The sequence below is a fragment of the Atractosteus spatula genome, chromosome 1 (genome assembly GCF_055471065.1).
Source record: "Atractosteus spatula isolate fAtrSpa1 chromosome 1, fAtrSpa1.hap1, whole genome shotgun sequence".
Lineage (NCBI taxonomy): Eukaryota > Metazoa > Chordata > Actinopteri > Semionotiformes > Lepisosteidae > Atractosteus > Atractosteus spatula.
In genome coordinates, this window is record NC_142706.1 from 28,030,956 (window position 1) to 28,042,583 (window position 11,628).

At 38.4% G+C, this 11,628-nt stretch overlaps 1 pseudogene; it reads left to right on the plus strand.

Annotated features, from left to right (window-relative positions):
- Nucleotides 1–5,733: 5,733 nt before the first annotated feature.
- On the plus strand, nt 5,734–6,914 carry LOC148840786 (uncharacterized; annotated as a pseudogene).
- The last annotated feature ends 4,714 nt before the right edge of the window (nt 6,915–11,628 follow it).

Here is an 11,628-nt window from a genome sequence, read left to right on the forward strand (position 1 = left end):
AAAAGTGATCATCTATGATGGTCTTTCGGAAAACTATCCCTTCTCTGTACATATTGCAACATCATCGACTGTCTCAAACGTAGAACACATTTCAGATATAACATCCCAACAGAAAGGACATTCTCTGCAGCCACAAGATGAGACTGACTCTGACAGCGAAGGTCTCTCTGGCCTGGACACTCACATAAGCTGGGGTATTGAAGTGAAGAGTTCTGATGTGGAGGAGAGTGGTGCAGAAGATCCCGACAGCCAGGCAGAAGGAGAAGATCAGCAAATACGATTTAGCAGAGCAACACGCCAGCGAGCTCTTCCTCACTTTGAAAGGAAGATGTTGGAACTGACTACAAAAGAACTTAATTTGAAATGTACGCTCCTTCTGACATAGGAGGAGAGAGAGAAAACGTTATTTCAAGAGAAAATGAAAGTTCTCAAAAGTAAGCAAAAGGCACACTGTGCTAAAGAAATGTATTACCTTAAAAAATAGAAATGCTTAGAAGGTCAGAGAAACAATAAACGTTTCTTTTTTTGCTCAAGTACTTTTATAAGTTTAATTTCCAGTTCTGTTAAAAATAATACTGTTAACTTTACTGTTCATTAGTTGGTGTCTTTTGTAATGATTTAGCAATAGCGATGTGTTTGCTTGTTTGTCCGGAGTCTCTCATTAAACAAAGGAAATTAAAGTTTCAAACGCGCAGCGCAGTTTTCAACGTGGTTCTGCTGTCATTTGCGGTTCTCATTTGTTTCGTGACTAATACTATTATAGCAATTGAATATCTCATTAATAACTACGTACCCTCATGCGGTAAACTCTAGCCTAAATGCAATTCTTATGTTAAAAAACTAACATTAATTTGTCAGGAAATTTAGTTTAAATATAAACAAGAAACAGACAAAGTAATAATTGTATATTAACATGGCCTATGTATTAACTAAATGTAGGGGTTTTGTGCATTTACTGGGACAATTATTAATTGTAGCAGTAAGTCACAAAATTATTCTTTGATGGCTATTAGAAAACCGACCTTGTGGAATAACTCAGCAATGCACACACATGGAAATGTGCATATAAACATAACAGATCTTAAAGTGAGGGTTAGCAGAATACAAAAGATATATATTCAATCACGAAGAGTTACAAATACAAATACAAAATAAAGACAAATTCCCTCTGAAGACCTCTCTGAAGACTGGCTAGTTAGCCCTGGCTGCACTAGCAGTTTGTGCACATGAAAAGTGTCTGTGGGTCCAAGCAAGTCACACTCTTCAGACGGGAAGAAGACCAGTTCGTTCCCGATGTAGTGCTAGTCCTGAATACTAAAATTCAGCTGTCAACAGTTCTGACCGTAGTTCACTCGTTGATCAGGCGAGCATTCGTGGTGGGGTACTGGCAGTTCACGAGGCTTGGTGCTGGGCTAACCTCGGGCGGATCCTTTGGTTACAAGGGGGCGACCTCCGGTCTTGACTCTTAGAACAAAGTAAAGTCCTAGCACTCGGACACACTGACCGTTACGTGATTGTCTGAGTTGAGTCTGAGAATGTCCTGGAGGGGCCCCTTCTGGGCCCTGTGCTGCCTGTTTTATCTAGAGAAACTACGGTCGTTCATTGGTTGAAAGTTTCGTGGGCATTCAAGACCCACGTTGGGTTACCCTGCCCTACCAGTTCCTGATTGGCTGATCGAGGTGGAGGATGAGTAACAGTGCTCTCTGACATTAGGGTTGCAAAGACTCTCCCTTGGAATCTCCCAGACAGTAGGGTGCAAGAGATGACCATTTATTAGGGTGGCTGGAGAATCTCAGCCTTGGGAGTTGTTCCTTATCAGAAAACTCTATCAGATAGAAAAACACCTTAAATCTAAACCAAATGGAAAGGGCTGTCTGTGTCCAGCACCACTATGATGAGGGAGAGAGAGATACTGGCAAGGGAGCAGCAAACTTAATTCCTGTATTATTAATAAGCCTTGCTGCTACACCACTAATCAAATTAATTGAAATGTTCCTATGCACAGTCGCCTGCAATTCGTGCTAATTAGTACAACAACAACACCGAGTCCTAGGAACCAGATTAAGCACAAGTTCAGCTGAACTCCAACTTTGTTCTGCATGTTTTTTCACTGCAATTGAAGATGATGATGATGATCTCTAGACAGTACCGTACTAACTAAACCGCAACTTAGTACGCAGCTGCGTACTAACTCGGGAAGTTCATTGCAATTGACCCACAGAGCCTTCAAATCACAGGCATTTTAAATATTGTGATTTGTGAAAGCTGTATATAAACAACATGCTGTACCTGGTTTCATTTTTAGAAACCAGTTACGCACAGGCTTGAATAAAGTGGATCCATGAAATAAGCAAGTTCATAGCATAACATAACAATTACTATTGAATAGCTACTGTATGTACACATCATATATAGCAGACTAGCTCAAACTCAAAATCCTTTACCATTATGCATCTCGTGTGAGTATTGGGTTTAATTTCTCTTTATTTTCTGTATTCTGTATTTCCGTATGTTCTGTTTTTACTCAGATAAGAATAAACTACATATGCAATTATTTTGGAGGAAAGATGTTCTGTGCTCAATAGCTTTTTCACCACAGCATGCATGATGTCACATTTTTTTACTCATCAATTGAAGCATTCTGAAGTCTCTTTAACATACCACACAAATACTACTGTACTGTATGTTACACCCCTACCTTAAAAAAGCCAGTAATTAAATACTGTAAATGTACAGTATGTCGTGACTTTTCCATATACCTCATCTCTATTCCTTGGAATAGTCACAGGAAGTCTGGTCTTTTTAAATAAAAGGCCTTCTAAAAAAGATGGTTTTGAGTCTAGAAATACCAGCTCCACAAAACGAATCAAAGATCCCAAGGCCAGCCCCCAAATATGTTACATCCACACTTTGGTGAGGCAAGGTGAAAGTGGGAAGCAACATGAAAGCCAGATATAACAAACATACTGTATAAACAGAAATCACAATTTATTTTTTTGCATAATATACAGCATTTACTTTTTGAAGTTACTATGTTCAATATATTTCTGTAATTAAAATCTTAAATAAATACAATAATTCTCTTTTAATTAAATCAAATTAATATGTTTATATACTGATATAATAAATTGAATTCCGATAAGATTAGCTACAGAATGTCTTATCTGTTTCAGCTAAATTAAACAAAAAGAAAGTAAAATCAGTCAGGATCTCAGAGTTTAAAAAGTGAGCATGCGGTTCTAAAGCTTTTCACATAAGAAGAAGATATAAACTTTAAGTTAGATCGGATGTCACAGTAGTTGTCAAAACTGTTTAATTTGTATAATTTCCCTGAGAGGAGGGTTGAACAGAAGTAGTAAACACATTCTTATGTCTTAACGCGATCTCATCTGCTGACGCAGCCACTTGCAAGAGCAAGGTAACTTTCCACTCAATGAAATAAGTTAAAATAATGTCAGACAGACAGATTTTAAATTTGTCAAGTAAAATAAGCTGTTTAGGTTTGTCAAAATCAGCTACTAAGTATATAATTCAACAATGGTTTGTTATTTTTTTTAAATGTCAAAACCTTTGATGTAGCTCTTCAGACCTATTACTGGAGAGATGTTGTTTCAAATAAAGCCTCTGTGCACACAGAGTGATGCACTTTCTTAAGTATCTTTCAGAACTCTATTGTTTGTTGAAACAGAACACATCTTTTTTAAGTACATTTTCCACATAGAGTTTTTTTTCAATCATGCCAGTAGCAACCAGGTAATCTTTATTGATCTAATGCAGCATAGTTGTGTTTTTGAATGGCTTTTTATTCAGATACTTAACTTTGGCTATTTAATTTATTTTATTCAACTCCCAAACATTGAGCACCATACAACATAACATTTGTAAATACAGTATGTTTTAATTCCAATGAAAGTTATTACTCAACAAACAACACTTCTGTCTGCTCTCTAGTTAAAATATAAAATGTAAGCTTAGACTTTACTTAAAGTATTATGTTCCTGTTGTTGATGCTTATTTACTTGATAATATGTCTGACAGTCCGGGATCCAAGTGCAGGGCTTAAGGACTTTACAGAGGAAGCCAAGAGGAGCCGAAAGGAAAAGTAGGTAGGTATGCAGGACCGTGAAAGAGGGACTGCTTGGTATTGAAGCCAAGTGCTCTTCAGCCTGGAATTTCACATTTTCCTCTGTTTCAGAGAGAATATAATTCTACAGAATTCTCTTGGAGAAAAGTTTAAGTCCTGAGTCTTATCTTCCTTTTGGTGATAAATAGTGACCTTTGATCTGTAGTCCAAGGAAGAACAGCCTATTGACTCTCTGAAAACCATCTTCGTTATATACAGTATCATTGCATTATTGAGTTTTGATACAACTTCATGATGTCTCTTATCAAAAAGGCCTCTTAGCCACATTCCTCTGCATTTAGAAAAGGCACCAAGCCGCTTGTTCCAGGCACACAAAAATTATTAGAAAACAAAAAATCAATTCTAATGATAAAGAGAATATTGTAGATGCTTCAGAAGCCAAAGAAGACATCGGACAAAGAAACACTTAATTACTTAATGTGAGGAAATATCTCAAGATATGACTCAAAACTAGGCAAGGACACATGTATTTTCATTACTTTACATATATCATTATGGCATTGATCTGGAGCTCATGTTTAAACAATTGTATATAATATGTTTTCATGCAAAACTATTGATTTAATTTAAGCATGCAGCTATACCATAATGGGATCCAAGAGGACTTGGTAGCAGGTCAAGACAAAATACAAGAATATCATCCAAAGGGGTATTTGGTTCTTCATTAGAACCTCTGTACAATACACAAAGTAGTTCAATCCTTTAAATAGAAATGTTCACTGATTTAACCCATAAAGAAAAGTAATATTCAGCTTTGACTTCTATCACATTTCTACCATTCTTTTAATCCATATGAATGGGAGGTTATCATATGGATCAATAAAGTATCTATCTATCATAGGATGAAGTTGGAGGGGGAGGAACTCTCTCCTTCCTCAGGTTTACAATGTTAGGCAACACAGCACATGCAACAAACATGTCTGCTACACTCAGACTATTAAGACAATGAAAACTTGACTTCTGTTATGGTTCTACCCCAACCTCTAGTGCCTAGAGGTGCAGCCCAAGCAGATGTCTGTAGCCAATCCCTGTAGATTGCCTAGTGTCCTCAACTTTCCATGCCTCCCTTCCTCAGGCCTATTTAAACCCTACTCTCAGACCATGCTGAGCTCAAGTTCCTTTCTTTCCTGAGTTTTTACCTAGTGATAGTATTTTCCTCCTTGTCTTGATTACTTCCCTTGTTAGCCTTTTTTCTTGTTTTTCTTGTTTTTGTACTTGGGATTTTGCATCTTGTTTTTTTCGTAGTTTGTCATTCCCTCTTTAAAAAAACTTTCTGGATTTCCTTTTTGGTTCTGGATTTTTGCTTGCTTCAAGACTCCGGCTGTGGATTGTTCTTTATTGTCTTCATTTGAATCTCTTCGACTGTTAGAACCTGCTTAGGGACAATTTCTTGAATATCTGAGCTGACGGACAGCCCTTACAACTTCCATATCACTAATATCATCTCAATATAACTAACATTAAATGTTGTGTTTTCTCTCTTCTGTTTTCAGCATGGAATAAACCTATTACTTGTTCCTTTGCAGACTACGCATGCTGACGCAGCTACCCACCCGAACTACTTCAACCTACTTCTGCTGAGACTCACTATGCCTTCCTCTAAATCTTTTTCTAGATCTCTTCATCATTCCTTCCTTCCTGGGCAACGTGCCCCCTTTTCTCACTTAACCAGCATTCCGTCTCTTCACAGCGATCTGTTCCAAGACCAGGCTTTCCAACCACCTCCTATTCCTTTACAGATGTCGTCGTTATAATATAATTCCTAAAGGATTTCACCAAAAATTTAACAATTTTTCTTTTGACTCTTTTGAATGGTAATACTCGGAGACTTCTACAACAGTGTTCACAGAAACTAATGCTTTCTACCATTCTCTCCCTCAAACAACAGATTACCCTTTCTGACAACAACATCAAAGAAGTTAAGGAATTTTTATGACTAACAGCTCCACAGTATCTTCTCTTTATAACTAACCTCATCAGATCCCTCAACTCCCACCTCTACCAGTTCCTCACTTCAGAGAAGGATAAAAAACTCAATCATCTTCTACAGAAAAAGACCATCAACACCCCCACTACCTCAACCAATCCTAACCTTGTCATAACTATACCCTCTGACCTTTCCCTTTCATGGGATGAGCGTTCTCTTCTTAGCAAAGGCCTCAGTTTTCTTCCAGTCCCCAAGAAGCTGGACATCCCGCAAACCCAAGTTGACCTCAACTGTTTTTACCGCAGGATTTGGCTCAAAGCTCATTTTGCTGACAACTCCTCCTCAATGGTAGCAGACAACAATCCGGTCACTGATGCCATTAACAATATTAATCCTAAACAGAGCTATTGGACTCCCCCTTCTGGCTGTTTCCCACCAGTTGATTACTTTATTAACCAATGCAACATTCAACTCCCCAAGACCCTTTCCACACCAAGAAAACACAAGTCTACCTCACCCAAGGAGAGACTCAGGCACTCCAATCTCTCCGCAACAGGGATTATATTGTCATCAAACCAGCAGACAAAGGAGGAGCTGTGTCAAGAAGACCTGTACATTAAGGAAGTCTCCAAACAATTAACCGATACTTCTGCCTACCGTCCTCTCCAACAGGATCCTACCACTGACTACCAGAAGGAAGTGGTATCCACTATCTCTATTCTTATTAGCAACCAGGAGTTCCCCCAGGAGGCGAACTGTCTCATCGTCGAACATTCCCAGGTATCCCAATTCTATTATCCTTCCAAAAATCCACAAACCCGACACCCCTGGATGCCCCATTGATTCAGCATGCAATTGTCTGACCACACTTATCTCTGCTTTTCTCGACAGCCCTTATGAGACCTCTGGTTGAAATGCTTCCCTCATATATCAAGGATACTAACCATGCACTCCAACTTTTCAATGATTTCCAATTTCAGGGTCCAGAATGCTACCCTTTTATAATAATAATAAACTTTATCTTATATTGTGCCTTTAAAGATGTAAAGATGGCTTCTCAAAGCTCTTTACAGAATGACAACAACAATAAATAAATAAAAAGAATACACAAGATAAAACACAATTACAATATATAGAGAAGACTGTGGATGGTGGTACTAAGAAAAGCAGAGGGGTGAAGAATGGGACCAGCTAAGCAAAGGCTCTTCTAAAGAAGAAGGTTTTGAGTCTGGGTTTGAAGGAGTTTAGAGAAGGTGACTCTCTGATATCCTTGGGCAGAGAGTTCCAGAGCCTGGGGGCATAACAGGAGAAGGCCCTGTCACCCATACAATGAAGATGGGCTTGGTGACAGTTAGGAGACCAGAATTAGAAGAGTGAAGGTTGCGAGGTGGGGAGTAGGGCGATAATAGTTCAGACAGGTTAGGTGCCAAGCCATGCAGAGCCTAATAGGTGAGCATGAGGATTTTAAAGTACACACGTAATTTGACAGGAAGCCAGTGCAAGGACTCCAGGAAAGGAGTAATGTGATCACTTGCACTAGACCTGGTCAGGATTCTGGCTGCTGAATTTTGGACATACTGCAGTTTGTTCAAAGTAGATTTAGATACCCCAGCAAGTAGAGCATTACAGTAGTCAATTCAAGAGAACACAAATGTGTTGATCAGCTTTTCAGCCACAGTTAGTGATAGCATAGGGTGTAGTCTAGCGATATTTCTGAGGTGAAAAAAATATGTTTTGACAATATGCTGCACATATGGGTTGAATGTTAAACCAGAATCGAATATATAACCCCAAGGTTTTTCAATTTAGACAGAAGAACCATGTACAGCTAGGGTTACAGGATTGGCTTTACGAAGTTGATGGGGCGTGCCAATAAGCATGACTTCAGTCTTGTCACAGTTTAGATGAAGGACATTTTGAGTCATCCAAGTTTTTATGTCAGAGATATAATTACATAGAATAGAGGCAGCCACATCAGTGTCAGGTTTGGTATGGATGTATATTTGAGTATCATCAGCATAGAAATGATAGCTGAGGCTATGTGATCTTAAAAGCTGACCAAGTGGAAACATGTAAATGCTGAAGAGCAAGGGGCCCAGTATTGAGCCCTGAGGAACACCAGACTTGACAAGACCAATTTTAGACCTACAGATGCAGCCATTCTAAATGAGCGGGTTATACCGCAGTAAAAAGTGGTTTGCGATTTGCGGTATAACACGGGTTACTGTATCATACCGTATAATACTGCCTAATACCGCAAGTAAGATAATAGTATCCAGAATTACCGTCAGGTGGAGCTAATAAAGCTCAACCTCTCATGTACAGCGTTTGAGCTGTCATCATCAAAGTCTTTACCGAAGATATTACTAATAGTATTAATAATGAATGACCTTGGACAAGCTGTAAACTCAAAGTATTACCCTGGTCCACATTCTTTGTAACCGTCTTTGTAAATGAAAAGACTTTATTTTTTCATTGACAAAAAGTAACACCACAGCATTTTGTTGATCCAATCAAGCATTTGTTTCTAGTCATACAAAGTAATTCTTGAGAATCTCCGATTCACCATGCCTTTCACGTGCTAGTAAAATATATTAATTTAGGAACATAAACATATTACTGTATGTAAACTGTACTGTATATGGCTGGTCCTGGTCCACTGTATATGGTATTTTAAAGAAAAAATACACACCAGTATTCCATTTCTCCCTAAACATTTTAAGCATCAAAGTCTTACATGTGGTTATTTCGGAAACGTTTTTACATGCTCCATGCTCCCTCTGACCATGTTACTGGCTTTTCTGCGAATACGCTCGATACTGGAGTAAACAAGCATACTTTTAGAATTTGATTAATAGGGAATATAATATGGAATCGTGTATCCAAAGAAATTAATAACGATATAATTTTATTCATGTACTGTAACACAAACAGTAGTAGTAGTAGTAGTAGTAGTAGTAGTAGTAGTACAAGTACAGCTGTTTCACCAGTCATGTGATTGTGTTAGTGGCACAATGGTTTAAGTGCCTCACTTATAAGCGACAGGTTGGCTGTTCAAATCCAGCTATCGCCATGAGTTTTCTTTTAACAAACATTTCTTTGAAAAACTAAAATAGCAATATTATGGACAATTAATTGACTTTTTTATATTTCTAAATATCACAACATGTTCGAATCTAAGTCATTTTTTAAGAACGATGAATAGTCACCGTCTTTCCAGTAGGTTATTAATAATATCTTCAGTGTCACATCTTCCCAGTTTAGCTGATCTTTTGCTGGCTACACATGCTTGCACATCTCCCTAGGTAAATTATCATACTTGACTGAGAAAGCTTTAGAGAACCTAACATTTTTATTATCAACAAATTGTAAATACGACGTTTACATTGGCGTTATTAATTTTTCACTTGAGTGTATGGAGGATTGTCAGCTGTCACTGAGAGCAGACCCCCCCCCCAGGCTGTGCAAACGATGTTTTAATTTTTAAAAAAGAAATAAAAAAATCGATATAATGATATAAACATTTACTGCAATACAATACTGCTACGTTTCAGCTGTGAATCCTTCTTCACGTGTGAGGGTGAAATGCTTGGAGTTTGTAAAAGGAGGAGACACTTTACACTTTAACTCTTCAGTTCACAGAGAAATGTCACCAGAGCATCTTCTCTTCTTGTGTCTAATTTTTAGTCTAGCAGGATTCAAGCAGGATTACAGATGAAAGGCAGTGACCTCAATCAAGACCCTCACACCTGAAGAAGACTTCAGAGCCGAAACGTTGCATTTTCTCTCTTCTTTTTTAAGCATGTGTACGATGCTGTAATACACTTTTCTCACAAAGTACTAAGTAACCACATGTAAGACTTTGATGCTTAAAATGTTTAGGGAGAAATGGAACACTGGTGTGTTTTTTTTCTTTAAACTACCAAGACCAGCCATATACAGTACAATTTACATACAGTAATATGTTTATGTTCCTAAATTAATATCGTTTATGACCTTCTGATGCGTTATACTCCTCTTCTTTTTTTTGCTCAGCTACTAAAAATTCCCTTTAGTTGTAAAATTCCATATAAATATTCAATACTAAGTGGATTAAAACATGCACAGTAAAGACATTAAATGATTAAATCTTCCCTCAACCGACCAACGCACCTCGAGTGCCCCTGTAGGTCATTTTGGCCAGCCAATCACGTATGACGCGTTATGACGCATTATGACTCTCTATGATGCGCTATGTCCGTGGTACGGGTTTGTACTGTGCACTTTGAATGGCTGCATCTGTATACCCATTAAAAGAGACAGAGTGACAGCGATCAGTGAGGTAAGACTTGAACCATTTGAGAGCAGTGTCAGAAACTCCAAACACAGTCTCAAGACGAGAAAGTTAGATGTTATGGTCAACAGTGTCAAAAGCAGCACTGAGATCAAGAAGGATGAATATAGAAAGAGAACCAGAATCAGAAGCTATTAGAAGATCGTTAGTGACTTTGATCAGGGCAGTTTCTGTGCTGTGAAGTTGACGGAAGCCAGATTGGAGGGGTCCAAAAAGGTTATTTGTCATGAGGTGGTTATGTAACTAAAATGTGACAGCACGTTCTAGAATTTTTGCAAGAAAGGGTAAGTTGGAGATGGGGCAAAATTATTAATATTGTCGAGAGCCATGTTAGGCTTTTTTGGCATGGGGGTAATGGCAGCAGTTTTGTGGACCGTTGATACAATGCCAGTGCTCAAGGATTCATTTATAATATTGAGGACAAAGGGACAGAGAGAAGAGAAACAGGATTGAAATAAAGAGGTGGGAATGGGATCTAAAATAGAGAAGTAGGTGGATCTAGCAGACTTTATTGTAACCTTATATTCAGACAAGTAATCTCTCCAAGCCTGATAATGTACATTTAGGCCAGAAAGACACCATCTGTGCTCAAGTTTGCGGGAGGCTGCCTTCATAGATCGCAGATGGTCATTGTACCAGGGGGCAGGGCGAGAGAAGGAGATGGTTTAAGTTTTTAAAGGAGCAAAGGTGTCAAGGGTAGATAAAAGAGCACTAACTTTATGTTGTCCTCTAGAGGTAGAGGAGCAAGATAAGGAGAACAGAACAGAATTTGCAAAACTTGGGTGATCAATTGATCCCCAGTTGCGGAAATTTACAGAGCGTGAGGGGGATGTGTTAGAAACAGGTAATTCCAGATTGAAAAGAAAAGTTAAGTGGTCAGAGAGGCCTAGATCAAGGGAAGAGCAGTGAGAGACAAAAGAGTCATTGGAAATTATTAAATTGAGGGTATGTCCTTTGTTATGTGTGGGGGTACAAACAAACTGAGTAAGATCAAAACATCCCAATAGAGAAAGGAAGTCTTTAGCCAGACTGAAAGACCTTGAGTCAATGTATATACTAAAGTCCCCTAGAATAAGGATCCTTTTAAACTTAAGGCATGAAAATGAGAGTAAATAAGCAAACTCACCTAAGAAGGCTTCGCTGAGTTTATGAACTGTGGCAATGATAGTAGATTGGGGGATAGAGACATTTAAAACAAGGCACTCAAAAGAAGACAGAGGAGGT